We start from the raw sequence: 16855 nt of genomic DNA, 5'->3' as shown, positions 1-16855 counted from the left end.
TTGTGATGACTCGGTGTATTCTAGTGATTCTCAGGCTCCTTTAAAGAACCAGTGGAAGACACTGTAGGCTGCAGCTCATGAGAGCATCCTAACTTACTTAAAACCCAAATTCAGTTGATAATTGGCACAATAAAACATAATGGAAAGCTAAATTTTGGATTTTAATTCTCTGGGAATTTTTTTTTCCAGGACTAGACACTAAGTTCATACACATTCAGGTCAGGTCCCGGTGCTAAGCTCCACCGGGAGGGCTCTCATTCATCTATAAGCACCTCATCATAGTGCCTGCCCAGGGTCCTTAGGGCAAGATTAGGCTTCCCCATACAGGCCAACTTATTGCAAAAATGCTTTATAAAAAAGAAGAATAATATGCAGCTCTGGGGGAGAAATTTTTTTTAAATATCAAAAAGAAGGAACCAAGCATCCTATATATTTTCCAACCCTTGGTGGCGGGTGGGTATGCAAAGCAGGACAAAATACTCTCTACACAGGAATTGTAGGACTTTCAAGTATCTGATGCCTGGAAACCATCCAGGTCCCCAGCTCCTACCCTGCCCATCATGCCTGTGCTTCTTCATTAACTGGCTGATGCACACGCTGCCCACTGACTTCCTCTTCAGCAAGACGAGTGTCCCCTGGCTGGGCCCTGTGACCGGGACACTGCCACTGTCCTCCCTGGTATCTGAGGGCACCATGCTGACATAATTCCACTGTCACGGTATGGGTAGGTGCTCCCAATCAAGCTCTCTATCACCTGCAGGTGGACGTACCAGCACATCCTGAAATCAGGCCTCTTCTCATACACTGAGTTCTCAGAAATAATCCATTTCAGCCTGGCCTTGGAGGAGGATGTTGTCCTCACTTGGTGGCGGGGGTGTGTGGGCGAGAAGAGCCAGGGCTCGGAGGGCTGATGGAGGTCTTCTGAGGACTGCTGGTGTCCTTGCTGAGCAGGCCTTGGTGGCAGCACTCTTGGAATTCCCGGATGATCACTTTGCTTCCATTCACATTCTTGTGCAGCAGCAGGAACAACTGGGCCAAGATGTGCTGGTCCTTCTTCTCTCTCTTGGAGGTCTCAGGCGTCTGCTCCTCCTTGAAAGGGAATGTCTTTAGAAGGCACGCTGTGAACTGTTCTAGCACATTCAGGTCAGTACTATCATCCTTGTCTGTCACCCTTGTCTGTAGCCAAACTTCACAAGCTGGCGCACACGGAACCGCTTTCTCTTGGCTAAAAACTCATCCCACTCCTGGTGGACCTTGTGATTCTCAGAGTCAGTACATTCCCCAGTTACTCCCTCATCCTCAGACAGTACCCATGGGGCACACAAAGACCATCATCCTTGTCTTTGTCGTCTCCTCCTTCATCATCATCAACCCCTTCACTGTGAGAGGGACTCTCCCAGCTCCTCCTCTTCCTACTTTTTATCACTGTCTACCTCATAGTGCAGGAGCTTCCTGTCTTGGGCTGACAGGTCCCTCAGATGGATGACCGTCATCTTTTTATTCCACATCCCTCAATATGTAGGTCGGTGATTCCCAGGAAACTCTAAAAGCTTCATCTTGCCGACCTTTTTCCTTTCAGGAATGCCATCTGCTTTGTTGCTCTCCACAATCTGGAGACAGATGTGAAGGTGGGGAAGGAACTAGGGCTGCTGTGCTGATTTTCAGAAGCAGACCACCCCTCAGGTGAGCTGGTAGGAGAGGTAGAGCTCAGGGACGAATGGCTGAGGAGAGTCTTCTTTGGGGCCAGAATCCAGCCTCTTGCTCTCAGAGGGCATGCCCTGGTCCAAAGGGGTTGCTGGACAATTGGCTCCAGGTTTTATATCCAGGATATCCTGCAAGCCCACCACAGGCACCTTTCTTTTGAACAAGATGTCCCCAGCTTCACTCCAACCATCTGGCCCTTCTCTGAGCATGTTCTCAGATCATCTGTCAATGTGGGGTAGCTTTGAGCTGCTTTTTGCCTGTCTCCACTCCTCTCTGTACCCCCTGAGCCAGCACACTCCTCCTCAGTCTTGTATGGAATGTCTAAAAGAGTCTCCTCAGGAAATGCCAGCTTGTCCTTCTGACTAACCTTTGGCAACACCCCCTCATCTTCAGCTTCTTCTAGGACCCCATTTATAGCCTTCTCCAAGGAGGGATAGGCTGCAGAATTTAGTTTATGATAGGCCACAATGTCGTTTGGTTGGTTACTCAAATCTTCCATCAAATTTATGACTGTGGTCTTGCCAATATTGGTTTTGACTCTACTTCTTAAAAATCTGAAAGACCCTTCTCATTGACAAGTTTTGGCCTAAAATCTGTGTCAGAACCCATATGAAAGTTGTTCTCCACATTGTCCAAAAAGGTTGCTACTTGACTTTGTGCAGGAGCACTTGGAGAGCTTCTTGTGAGGGCTGACGCACACTTGGTTTTCTCTTTTGGGGCAAGATTCAGGTCTCCTTGAAGGGTAGATGAGCTAGGTTTCAGGTTTGATCCCTGGTCAGAGTGCAAACAGGAGGCAACTAATCAATATTTATCTCACATCAATGTTTCTCTCTCTCTCTCCCTCCCTCCCTTTCTCTCTCCTGTATTAACTTTTTGCTGGAAAAGCAGGTCTGTCTTTGCAATCCATTGCTATGGCCACTCCCCTGATGCCTGGCACCCTGTACCCTGGCTCCTCCAGCATCATTTATTCTGGGCATTAATTGCTCCTCAGTAATTTAATAATTAGAGGGTGTTCTGATTGTGCAAATCTGGGTCATATTTTTATTGCTGGCATTGTGTTATCTAGAGCATTTTTATATCAAAATTTGACTGAATATATAACTCCTGGTAAATTATATAAATGAATACAATTTGAGATGGGGAATAGAATAGGGAATACATTTATAATTCATCATAGTAGATAGATTTTTGAATGTACTCTTCACCTGTTTCATATCATTCTGTAGCAAAATCTGAATTGTTCACTGTGGTTCAAAGAGGATAACAAGGAGCAATGGATGGTGATCGGGGGTGGCTTCACAAAGATAGGAACGTGACTGACCTTATAAACTGTAGTTCTCTCCTGCACCCTAAGTTTCTCATAGGCTTGGCTGTCAAGCCAAAGTGTCAAGAGATAGAGAGATGTGGAATATAAGAGAATCATTTCCTGACACATTATATTCCAGCTTCAACCCCTAACATGGGAACTCCTGCCTTTTCCTATCTTGTCACTCACTGCTCCCAATGGAAGACGTGACAGATATCGGTGAGAGCAACCCTTTCATGAGAAGAGTTAAAGTGATATTAAATTTTTTGTGAAATCCCTCATTTATAAAACAGTATCTTCCTTTGGCTGCTATGACTCCATTCTCTTCAGATCTTTCTCATCTCTTTTGTCTATTCTTTCTCAGTATCTCCTTCTACACATCCCTTCAATGGGTTCTCTAGGGCACCATTTTTGGTATTTTCAGAGTGAACTCTTTTTATTTTTTTAAAAGATTTTATTTATTTATTTTTAGAGGGAGGGAAAAGAAGGGAGAAAGAGAGGGAGAAACATCAGTGTGAGGTTGCTTCTCACACGCCCCCTACTGGACACCTGGCCTGCAACCCAGGCATGTGCCCTGACCTAGAAATGAACCAGCAGCCCTTTGGTTGGCAGGCCAGCACTCAATCCACTGAGCCACACCGGCCAGGGCTCAGAGTGAACTTTTTAAAATACAAATAGAGACAGCATTCATGGGTTAAAAATCTTTCTGTGGATTTATTTAGCTTTCAGAGTAAAACCTAAATTCTTTAGTTTAGTCTATGAAGCTCTTCATGATCTTGTTCCCGATGGCCTCTTGGAAATAAACAGGATGTGATCATCTTTATAGATTTGAAATACCAGTTTGATGGCAATATAGATGAACATAATGGGTATCCAGTAAATATTTGTGAATTAATGAATGAAAGAATGAGGATATGAGATCCTAACTGAAGGATGTGTGGGAGAAAGTAAAGAGGGAAGAGGAACTCAGAGATAAAAAGTTGGTAAATCTGCAGCAAGGGTGAGTAATTAAGTAGAAGTGGGATATTTAGTTGGTGGTATCATTCTTCAAGGGAGAATCACAAGGAAGAACAATTTTAAGGAAGAATTCATGAGTTCAGTTTTAGAAATACTGGTTTCAGGTTTCCAGCCACAGTCCAATATGAATTATTTGTTCTGCCCATTCGAAACCATTTACCTGCCCACATAATTCATCTGCTTTCTCTGTATTTCACAGCCATTCTGACTGACTTGAGTGCACTTCCACCCACACCCGCCGTTCCTGACGGCTTTTCATTCTTGGAAACTCATTTTACATCTTTTCTTCTCAATCCAGAGTTAAATTACATTCATAAATTTTTACACCCATCCATCCATTAATCTATTCAATTTTTAAGTACCTACTTAACAATTTGTTAAATAATAATATTTATTAAGTACCTACTATGTGTCATGCGCTGTCCCTGCTCTGTTCCCCCCTACTTTTAAAATAATATTTAATACATTACACTGTAGTACTTGATTTATAACATATCTGCCCCACAGACTATAAACCCTTTGAATGTAGGTACACTGTCTTATTTGATTTAACCTTCCAATCACCCAGCTTGTTATGAGACACACCAGAAGCTGCTTAGAAAATGACTGTAAAGAAATGAATGCAAGAAACGTGTGATGGTATAGATGTTAATCTCTGGACAGTGTTCCCTTTGAAAATCAGATCCTTGTAGATTCTACTCTGACAAAGACAGGAAAACAGACATAATATAATGCCAAATGTCAGAAATCAAATTTTGTATCAAGCTGAATGAAGCGGGCATTATTGAGGCTGATAAATAAAAGAAACAGAAGAAGCAGTTGTCACAGGGCATCTCTCCAGTCAAATTCATAACGGCTAAACAATTACCTGAAGTGTCTTTATATATCATTAAGAGTGAATTTCTCTGAGCCAGAGTTGGACTCGTAAAGGAATACAACTCAGTGAAATAGTTTTAGTGTTATCTTTAATAGGTCTTTAATGAATTGTGAATGAATCTTCCATTATCTCGAAATATATCACAACTTTATTATAGCTACAATTGCATAATTTTATTTTGCTATTAAATATTACTGAATCTTAAAAATTCTTAGAGGACTGCTGTTTTAATATCAAGTTATAAATTTCCCCATATTTTCCAGATATAAATAAACAAGTTACATAAAAATTCCCATTTGATTTTATGTTACATTGAATAAGTTGTCCAAGTTTGTCCCGTGAAGATCAAGATCTTTTTGTTATTAATGACTTCCCTATTTGTTTAAAGTTTTTCTCTTTTAATAAACAGATGGGCATTCATTTGTTAGCATTTCTTTATCACAAATATTCCTAAAATTTGTCTCATTTATTTTTACATATAGCTATTAGAAAAGAGATTAAACATACTACATTTGAGGGCAGAATAGCAAACACACATAGTATTGTAATACAAAAGTAGTAGAATTTAGCTTTAAATATTAGTTTAAATTATATGCATAAGTAAATAAAGATGTACAAATGTCTTTAAAGGCCATAGGATTTTCACTGGCCCAATTCTCACTCATTGATCAGAGGGATTTGAAAGGCTAATGATAAATAAGTGAAATTTTATAGCATAAGAAGAACTGGTTGTGAGGTGTCAAGAAAGGTGTCTAGCCTGGTTGACTAGGAAAAAAGTAAGTATCGATAACAGGAAGATCAAATATGAGGAAGAAACAATTTTATAAAAAATGAATGAGTTTGGCTTTAAAGACGTTAACCTGGATGTTGCAGCAGGGTATCAAAATGACAGTACACACTTATACCGCACTTCGAGGTGTGAGAGTGGGGTTCAAGGAGCTGGCGTCTGAAATAAAAAGCAGGTATGAGAGTCTATTACATATATAAGAACAGAACATATGACATGGATAAGAACTCAAAGAGCAGAGATTTAGAACAAGAAGGCAGAAGCAGTAACGGAGCAAGTAAAGAAGCAGGAACCAAAAACAGTGAATGTGGCTAAAACAGCCCTGGGACAGGCGAGTCTGGAGTCAGAAGCCACCCAACACCGGACAGCACTGAAGATTCTCAGCTCAGTCTGGAGCATGATGGTTAACAGATCACTTTCCTCCACTCTACCATCATCTTTTACTTGATGGTAAAGAGAGTGCTAAGGTGCTATTCACCTCACACAGGCTACACTCCAAATAACTGCACTGGCTACAAGGGAGAGCTTTTCTCCCAGAGAGGCTTTGTGATACCTACACTCTTCAAAAAGCAGGAACTCTTTTCATTGCCAGAGGACATCCTCTGTCACCCTCCAAAGAAGACCCATCTTGCTTCATTCCCCTTGCTTTAAGGAGGGTGGAGTGTGTTAATCAGAATAGGCGAGGCTGCTACAACAACCCCAAACCTAAATGGATTAATGAAACAGAACTTCATTCATCTTTCTCTTACAAAGTCTTTGCGCTTTGGGGGACTCTCCAGGGCAAGTGTCCTCTCTGCAGCCACTCAGCAATCCAAGAAACTTTGATCTTATGACACCCCTGTTTCAGCATGTGGTCTGTATGTTCACCACTGGAGGAATAAGCGGAAGCGGGCAGATGGCACAGGCATGTGGAGGGTTTATTCTGCGTCAATGTGGGCAATCTCAAACTATGTTTCTCAGAACCCCTTTCCCTTTAAGTTTTCCAATTAGAGGTGGCCAACATAAAAATAGCCCCCAAATTTGGAAGACAGAAGTGAAATAGCAGTGATTACACTCTGGAAGTCATCATAGCTAGAGATAGTGAGAGACAGATGCAGAGCAGGAGCAGATTCCTCCTGCCTTTGCTCTCCCCACACTGAAAATAAATGCAGGAGATTAGATCGTCGCTTCTCACTCACCCTCACTTCATGTCCTGACTACCAGTCTTTCTAATCGGCAGTCACACCAAGCCCACCACCTGCCACAGAGGCAGCCGCCTTCTGCAGACCTCTCCCGCCGTTCTCCTTCACAGTCCCGCCCTGGCAGGTGGGCATGTCCGGCTTCGGTACTCGCTCACAAGCAGCAGTTTCCCCCCCTGTGCCAGCGCTTCGGAAAAACCGGTTTGTGGTTTTCACTGATCTCCAAATGGCCTTTTTGCATTCTTATTTCTTTATCTCCTAAAATTGTGTAAAGTCTTATATCATTAATACTCAGGGTGCTTCTGTTTCTCTGACTGACACTAACTGCTATAATTATCGGTACCAAGAGTGATGACAGGGGAACAGAAGTTTAAGAATGAGAACGAAGTTATCAGACTACACAGTAACGATGACATCAATGGCCCTGTTGGTGGTAGTAAAGGGGTCGCTGGTATTTTGCCACATGCAGTAGCAAAAACGGCACCTAAATTATCATCTTTATACAGAGGCCTGTAGAAGGCAAAGCACTGAGAGATCAGTATTTGCTCTTACAGAAAATTACAACGCAAATACAACTATAGTATTATGAGTGGTCGGTGGTTCTAAATGCATTTAAAAACATGGAAAGAAAAAAAATGATGAGCTCAGAAGTTAAATTCCCATCTCAAGGACCGGTAAGGAAACAAAAAAAGTTTTTCTGTCTGCCCCCAGTAGATACCCTTATTTCTTTAGTTGTAGGTCAAGATTTCTGGAAACAAAGCCCAAATTCCAGACCCCCAGTTGACTGAAATACAACCTCAACCAAAGTCCTACTTCATAGGAAAGTATTAATTGACAGAGTGGGACCTAAAAAGTATGATGGGCAGATCCCAATGAAGCATAGAACCTTGTCTCCCTACATCGCGCTGGTCTTCCTTCGCCAGTGAAAGCAGCCCTTTCACCGTGTTCTCGAATGGAGACGACATTTCCTCATCAAGAGATCCGATCAAGAACAACTCCCAGCAATGCTCCTTGCTTCTAGGCCTACAACCAGACTTAAATCCTGGCAAGCCCCAAGAGGCAGGTCCAAACTAATGACAATGCCCTCCCAAAGGTTTGCAAGCTTCGGTGGCCATTTTTTTTTAATCAGCAGGAATCTGAGTAAATATGTATTGACAATGGTTCATAAGCATGTTGAGTTGTAGTAGAAGAAAACCTATGTTTGTTTAGGCTAAATTAGTTGATATAGCAAGGGTCAATTGTTGATATAGCAAGGGTCAACTGTTATTATAATAGGCAGCAGAGCCAAAGGAGTTAATTAAAATGATTTGATCAAATTGGCATTTGACAATTTATAATGTACCTAAAATGAGCAAACTACTGATTTGCATAAACAGAAATTATCTTGGAAAGAAGAATAAATGTCTGACTCGAATCATTAAAAGTCATAGGTTTTTAACCCATTCTAAGTGCCACCTGAGTGAAAGGAAGGCTGAGGCCCTTGAGAAAGGATCCTGATACATTGCCAAATGATATGTATAAATATTTTTCTTAGCCCTTCCTGAGGGTCATGGGGTGTTTTAGCAGAGTGCCCATGCATTATAGAGGAGAGAATAACCAGGCCTTGGGGAAATTATTGGACACTGGCTTTGAATGGATATAATTTCTGCAGAACCAAACACCACTGTGGACCACCAACCGGTCACAGTACAGGCTTATTGAAGTCAGGCAATTAGTGACATTTTGACTCAGGCCTCTCTTACTGTAATCCCATACATCCTTCAAGTCAATCCATGGCTCTTTCCTCACTGCTGGACCACATTATTAGAAAAAATACAGTAAACAATTGGCAGAATCTCCACAATGTTTTCCTTTATTATTTTCCTCTCTTCTGTTCCCCTAACATAACATGTGTTAATATCAATTAACCTAATATGTCTATGTTTAAGTTAGAAAGTATCAAAGGAGTGTGACTTAGCTGACCAAAGAATGAACATCCCAAAAATGAATGAAATGACTATAGGACTTTGTGTCCTTATTTGGGAGAACGTATAATGTCAGCACATTTTCAGTTGCATGTAGATGAATCATGTTAGGTAAAACCACGATTTAGTTATTAGATATAAATAAGGTTAAAAGCAGTATGAATGGATGCCCTACTGACAAGAGCTGCTCTGCAGCTATTTTGTATCTTATCAGCTGGTCTAATCTGGAACTGTTTCCCAGAATCCTCTTCCCCTGTATGGTTCTCTTAGAGGGGGTCCAAAGAAAAATTATTGTGATTTTGAAAGAGAAGTGAAGCAGCAGACATTACTCTTTGAAGGTCATCCTAGTTAAAGGCAGTGAGAAACACAAAGCTCTCCCAGGAGATCTCAGCTTGTCTTTAAGCTTCTCGATGTTGAGAGACAGATGCAGATATACTAGTAGATTCAGCTTGTTCTCATTCTCCCCTACTCTGCATTCAGCTCTACCTCCAAACTGCTAACTCTGCTAGTAGACAGGAACTCCTAATAATCAGCAGACACAAAAACAGTAACCTTCCAGAGATTTTTTTCCCTCCAGTTCTCTGTCACTGTGCTACTCCAGCAGCTACAGCTGTGTCACTTCACAAATTCCCTGGCAAGCTAATTTGTCCACCCATGCCCGTACATCAGAGGGGCTGGTTAGTGCCTCTCTTCTCCAGCTTCTCCCAAAGTTGTGTGAGGTCTTGTTCCTATCACAAATCCCTACACCACAGCACTCGGAGAGTGCTTTGCTTCCCTAATGGAGTCTGGCTCATACAGGAGCTTCTCACGTCTGCAGCCACGCAGGGAGAGTCCAAAGACCAGAGTGTCCACAGGGTACTTACCTGCAAGGAGGCTGGGAAAGATTGGAGAACTTTGACAAGGAAGCAATAGTCATGTCAACCATTTATTTTTCATTTTTAAATTTTATTTTAAAGAAAGAAAAAATAATGGCTACATACCAATTATTTTTAAAACTGCCAGGGATATACAAGGGGGGACCCCCAGAAAACAGCATTTATTTATAAAAATTGTGTATTTATTCTTACATGTTTAAACTTCAGTAACCTTCAAAGTACTCTCTGTTTGATGCAATATACCTATTGAGATTTTTTTTCACTGTTTAAAACAGTTTTTGAACTCGCGAATTTTGATGCCTTTTAGTGCTTCTGCTATTTTTTCTTTCACCTATTCCACATTGGCAAAATATTTCCCTTTGAGGACTTTTTTCATCCAGAGAAACAAAAAAAAAAAGTCTCTTGGGGCAATATGGGTGACTAGAGGGCAGGAGGTAGGCCATGCCGTTTTTTGGTCAAAAATGGCTGAACACTCAGCAGGGTATCAGCAGGTGCACTTGTAAATCACCCATTATCAGATGGGCAAACACGTTGAACGAGTTTAAAAAAAAAAATTCACTGAAGCTGAACACAGCCTCTCACAACACCACCAGCTGGTACGCTGGTACGGATGGGTTCCTAGAACACCCACCTAGCAGGGAAAACCTGTACTACAAGAAGTCTGCCCTCCAGAAGGTAATTCGGGTCTTTTTGGGGTCCCCCCTTGTAAAAGCTGGATCTTATAAAATCAAGACACTCCTTTTATCTCCCCCTCATGATCCCACTTAAAAGGAGCCCTTTCTTTTGTACACAGGGAACAGGACAAAAGGTTTGGATTGAAGTTATATTCCACTCCTCTACAGACTTACTTTATACTACACCCCATTCACTCATCTGAGGGGAACACAAACTGTTAAGGTGCGTGAAAGGCCATAAAAAAAAGCTTTTAAAAGAATAGGTTTAGCACCCTTGTTAACAACAACAACAAAAGAAGAACAAAAGTAAAAATTAAGACTAAATAGTGAGTAAACAGAGCAAATAGTATCCTTTTAAGCTAAGTAGAGGGAGAAGATAGGACAGCAACCTAAGACAGACATAAAGTCCTTATAATATCTTTGAGATAAGGAAAATCTTAAAAATGTTTCTAGAACACGAATGATTTTGGTAAAATCAACTTCGCAACAACAACAACAACAACAAAAAGCACAAGATTTCAATGGCTCATACATAAAAGACTAGAATGAAGAGCATAAGGAGAGAAGTTACCTTGAAAGTGAGGTACAAGAACAGGAGAAGAGAGAGAGCTGCTTCAATACAGGAAAAAAGTCCAACTCCTCTTTCCCTGTCTTTTTTCTCTTTCTCTCCCCGCCCCAGAATGAATGCACACGGTTTTGTTTTGTTTTTTCAAAGACCATAATAAATCATTAACAAAAATCAAATTCTAAAAAGGAACATCTTACCTATCTAAAGTCATGCCCTAGTTGAATCTAAATTTACATTAGAAGTATGAGGCTAACAGAGGCGTCCCCACCCCCTGCCACTACCTTTATACCCTGGCTCACAAACACAAAGAGAGACAGAGAAAGGAGGAGAGAGACGAACGGATGAGGGAGGGGAGAGGGAGAGATTCTGAGGAATTTGCATAGAATAGAAAGTGACCTGTATAGAGGACTTCGGGGGATGGAGAAAAAAGTTATAAATAGCACAGTATCTCAAAACATTAGTTAGAAAATTCTCAAAACCCATCATCACTTTTAATTTGACTATTTAATTATAGACATCCCACTGTGATTTCCAAATAAAGGGAAAAAACATAATTAAGAAAAACATTAAAATGTAACCTAATCTTTAATGGTCACTCCAGAATCTCATAACTAAACAGTCTATTGGCAGGCTTTAAAGAAAATGATGAAACTTGGCTTTTATCTGAAACTCTGTTACCAAAAATTTGAAGAATAATTGTTGCAAGAAATATGAAGTAACAGAGTGCATCAATTTAACTCTTTGTCTTTAAAACCTCCATAAAAATCAATCACACTGTTATACTATTTACACTATTTCCAGGTAGTAATAATAATAATAGTAATAGTAGTAATAATAATAATATTAGCTAACATTATTGAGAGCTAACCCTGTATGAGACACTGTGCTGAATGCTATACTTACCTTATTTAATCCTCATTAACCCTAGAAGGGAAGCACCATTATTATCTCCATTTCACAGACAAAATTGGAGTTAAGATATTAAGTGATTCCCAGTTATCAGCCACTATAAGCTGAGGCAGGGTGCTAGGGGTCCCCTTGTGGCAGTCCACATGAACACAGGCCTCAGGGCCCTAAGAGGAAGTACATGAACTCTCTCTCCTGGTTGGAGAGCTGTTTCTAGAGCAGCCCAGCTCTGAGCTCACTAGGAATGAAGAGCTATGGGCCACAGTGGAACAGATGGGCCTCATGAAAGCCAACCATGTCTTCTGCCTGCTGTACCTGCTACATGTCCCGCTGCTGAAAGGTGCTGTCTGGCTCACTCTTTGGATCTGCAGCATGACTTTGGGCACCTGTCTGTGTCCTGCACCTCTATTTGGAACCACCTGCTACGTCATTTCCTGATTGGCACCTTAAGGGGACCCCTGCCAGCTCGTGGAACCACATGCACTTCCAGCACTATGTCAAGCCCCACTGTTTCCACGAAGACCAAGATATCAACATGTACCCCTTCTTCATCCTGGGAAAGATCCTCTCTGTGAAGCTTAGAAAATAGAAGAATAAGTGCATGCCATACAGCAAACAGAAAAGAAATGCTTTTTCTTGACTGGGCCACCAGGCTTGCTGCCTCTCTACTACCAGTGGTATATGTTCTATTTTGTTATCCAGTGGGAAAAGTAGGTAGGCTTGGCCTGGATGATCACATTCTACATCCTCAGCTTCTTCATTTATGTGCCATTGTTGGGAATGAAAGGCCTCCCAGGCCTTTTTCTTCATGGTCAAGTTCCTGGAAAGCAACTGGTTTGTATGGGTGACGCAGATGAACCACACCCCCACGCACAGTGATCACCACCTCCACCCAGCTCCAGGCAACGTGCAACGTCCACAAGGCCACCTTCAATGACTGGCTCAGGGGACATCTCAGCTTCCAGATTGAGCACCATCTTTTCCCCACGATGCCTCAACACAATTACCACAAAGTGGCTCCCCTGATGCAGTCCCTGTGTGCCAAGCATGGCAGAGAGTTCGAATCCAAGCCCCTGCTCTCAGCCTTTGCTGACATCGGTCACTCATTGAAGGAGTCTGAGCAACTCTGGCTAGATGCCAATCTTCATTAATAACAAACAGTGCCCTCCCCACATCTGGAAGAGGAGCCTCTGGAGCTAAAGCAGAGGGGAGTTTGAGGGACAATGCCATTACAATTCTAATCTTCAGAGGGGGTTGTTTTGAGAAGCTAAAGACTCTGGCTCAAACCCTTCCCCTTTATCTTCTAGGCAGGTCTATGACCCAAAGAGGCTGGGGGAACATGCAAGCCCCCAGGAAGACGGAATGGAGCTGCTGGGGCAGGGATGTTGGTTTTGTTTCTTTTTTCTAGTGTGTCAGATACAAATGGCTGGTGAGCAAAGACGGAGTTAGGAAGGTGTCAGAAGAGTAGGGAGGACCAACTGAGCCCAGAAATCAGGAGGAGAATGAGCAGTAAAATTCCACCCAAGAAAACGGTGAGCTCATCTTACTGGTCCACTTCTCAGTGTCTTCCCCATCCTTCCTTGCAAACCTGAGATGTTCGCAGGCCAGCGGGAGTTAGAGCAGCTGAACCTTTTGAGCAAAATTTAGAAAGGAAGCTTTAGTGCTTAGAATTCTGAGGCCTGGCACAACGCAGTGCCTGGGAGCTCAGTTCGCCTTGGTGTTGTGACCTGTTTGCCTCAGGCTCCTGGAGAAGTGATTTCTCCAGTTTTAGAAGCAGGCAGGGTAAAGGCCTGTGATAGTGAAGACATCTGGCCCTGAAGGATCCTGCCGCTGACTTTGGCCCCACATTCCATCCAGCGCACCAAGGGAGCAGTAGGTCCTTGGTCTTGCCAATATGCCTACCAGAGAGTTGCTGCCCATTAAAACTCCCCCCCGCTTTTGCTTCACCTCTTCTAACCAGTAGCCAAGGAGTTAAACACTGCTAGAACAGAGAGTACATTCCTTGCTCCATAAACAAGTGAGCAGGTGGGGCAATTTAATTTCCTCCTCCCTAGAAACAAATGTGGGCTCCTAATGGATTCTTATTGCTTCCCTGTGATTCCAAGTTTACTACAGTAGCAGTCAGTCAGCACAAGTAACCACGCTGAGAGATACTCCATTACCAGCGATGGAGTATCTCATGAGAGAAACCCAAGTTCGATCATAAAGCGTATAGGGCTGTAAGAAAGTTTCTCAACATAAACTATTTACAGCATTACTTTTGAGCAGGAGCAGTGGGGTTAACTCTAATCACTTCATAGTTCTAAACCAGAAATAAGAAGATAAAAACACAGAAGTTTGGGATCACCTGTTGCTGTCCTTAGGCATCTTATTCTGTCAACTCTATTCAAATATTTTCTCTGCTGGACACCAGGCAGGGATTTAGGATCATCTCTTATCAGTCTCATATTGAAATGCAATTTTTTCGTCTCCTGTTTTTAAAAGGTAAAAACAGTTTAACCCATCTCTGGAGAGCAAGCATAGGGATGTGCCCCAGGAAGCCCTCTTAACTCCAGGGTTGGTCCTCAGCATTCACACCCTCTTCCCTTCCCACACCCGTGGCCATTCCCTCCAGGTAGGGGGATTACTCACCTATTCAAAAGCATCTATCAGGAGCATACTGAGCACTTGGAACACTAGGAGGAGGGAAGCTCAGATTACAAGGACAAAGCAGAGCCCTGGGGGAGTTTTAGGAGAGAAAGGCAATTGGGAAGATGAAGGTCCCAAGGCAAGTTGGGATCAGACTAGAGACATCACCTATGGGAAGGGTGTTGTGATTACTCAGAGATTTGTCCAAACAAAGAAAAATTTTTAAAAAAACCAAATAGGTGGGGGAAAATAGGTTGCAAAAAGAGTTCAGATCTCTTTCATTTGGGTAGAACCTGGCTTAAATCAGAAGCAGAGTTGAAGAGTTCTGTTTGCATTGGCTTCCTCACTCCAGAATAGGTGCTGATCTTTTCCTGTCCGTCTGTTCCCTGCTACCGAAAGTTTGGGCATGGTGTCACCAGACTGGCCTTCTCTCCTTATCCTAGACCAGTGTGGTTTCACGTGGCCAAAAAGGGGTATGCCAGTGACAAAAGACTCAGACAGGTGATGGTAACATGAATGATCTCAAATCCAATGACAGATGATAAAACAGGCTTATCTACCTGTTGTCTCTGGTCACAGATTGTGGCAGAACAAATATTTGAACTCACGTTTGAAAAACTCCAACTTCTGTGTTTGTCTTTGTTACTTTCATCTTCCTACCCCTTTGCCAGAGGCATTTTCTTTAGAAACTCATCAGTATCTTTTCTGTAAGCGCCAATTTTGGTACCACATCCTGAAGAGGTAAAACTGAGAAATAATTCTGCCCTCCTCCCCAAAAAAGACACTAATGATTAACTCAGGGTCACTTAGTAAGAAAGGAACCAGCATTTCAACCCACAGCTCTCTGACATGCAATTCCATGTTCTCCACTACTAATACACGCCACGTTCTTCCCTTCAGATTCCAGAAATGGTCATCCAACTATAAACACTACGCAACCCCCAGCAAAAATGTCTTTCATATAGATTTTATTAATTTTTCATGAATGCAAATCTGTTATGAACCTCCATATATTATTTTGATTATTTTCCTGGCCTTTTCATCTTTCAGGACGACAGTCTCTGTGAAGTCTGGGTTTAATTTAAATTCAGCCCAAGCTGAAAAAAGGTTTGCCACTCTCCTGAGTGCTACCAATTTCTGGGGTAGAACTGCTGACCTAGTTCTAAGTAAGAGATAAATTCACATATAATCTTTCAGGTAAGAGTTGAGTTATTGTTTATGCCCCGTATATGTAGAATGCTGCACTTTCAAATCACCCATTTCTTATTGTAAATGTTTAAGAAATAAAACTGATCATGCTATATACTTTAGCAAAAATGATCCATGCAACTTTAACCTCAATTTTTATATCTTATTGTCTGAATGCCCCACTTAGGTTCACTCTTAGGAAATTTAACAATATCACATACTTAACCCTATATATCTTTAATCTGGAAAGTAAAATGGGTAGGTATAAAATGGCTATCTCTACTTACACTGAATCTGATAAAGAAGAAGGGAAAGCTCATAATTATCTAACTACATGATGTTGGATATTTTTACTGACTATTGTATTGATGGCATATAGACATTGATTTTGGCTGATAAAATAAAGAGTCAGCAACACTAAAAAAAAAATCTACTGATTAGAGGTATCAAAATTGTAACTTGTGACACAAACTTCAGCATTAGCAAATGCTGCCAAGCTTCTTATTGTTTTATAGTATTTATAAAGATAAATACTATATCTTTATAATACTATTTAAAGGAATAGTATAAAGTTTAGGAATTATTATTAAATATGATATAAAACTCCAAAAGATAAACACTAAAGGGTAAAGACAACAGAGTTGTAGTTGTAGTCATCTTAATTTGATATAAATTAATGAAAAATAATTACATCCAATGTGATTAAGTAAGAGCTATAGGCTAAGTAAAAGAGATGTCAAGAAAAATATTCAGGGAAGAATGTAAAAACCTATGTTTTAATAAGGTATGCTCAATTGCAAGGAATAGAAATCATCTAAATCTAATTTAATGAAAACAGAGCCCAATATAAAGGTAAATATGCAAATTCCATGGGTATTCAAGAGAGGAAATGCAGACTGCAAGGATCTCAGAAATGGAGCTGAAGGCAGGAACCAATACACAGCTCAGTGTCTCTCAGAGCTCACGCATGTGTCTGCCCAGCTCCCTAGGCTTTCACATGACCCAATGTGGCCACATCATCATGATCTCAGCTCTCACCTCAGGCTGTTATTTCAAGTACAGTTGTCCAAACTCATCCACAGGAAACATGTTCCAAGACCCCCCAGTAGGTGCCTGACGCTGCAGATCGTACTGAACCCTATACATACTCTGATTTTTCCTCCACTTTCATATGATAAAATTG

The 16855-nt window shown here is 41.5% G+C and overlaps 2 pseudogenes; one reads left to right on the top strand and one right to left on the bottom strand.

Moving 5' to 3' along the window:
• Positions 1-457: 457 nt before the first annotated feature.
• LOC129061703 (chromatin assembly factor 1 subunit A-like) lies at positions 458-2665 on the bottom strand (annotated as a pseudogene).
• Positions 2666-5789: 3124 nt separating this feature from the next.
• Positions 5790-13007, top strand: LOC129061912 (acyl-CoA (8-3)-desaturase-like; annotated as a pseudogene).
• The last annotated feature ends 3848 nt before the right edge of the window (positions 13008-16855 follow it).

The sequence above is a fragment of the Pteronotus mesoamericanus genome, unplaced genomic scaffold (genome assembly GCF_021234165.1).
Source record: "Pteronotus mesoamericanus isolate MK-2021 breed Mesoamerican mustached bat unplaced genomic scaffold, CSHL_Meso_final scaffold_651, whole genome shotgun sequence".
NCBI classification, from domain to species: domain Eukaryota; kingdom Metazoa; phylum Chordata; class Mammalia; order Chiroptera; family Mormoopidae; genus Pteronotus; species Pteronotus mesoamericanus.
Note: the sequence above shows the minus strand (reverse complement) of the source record. Positions and strands in the feature narration are given on the sequence as shown.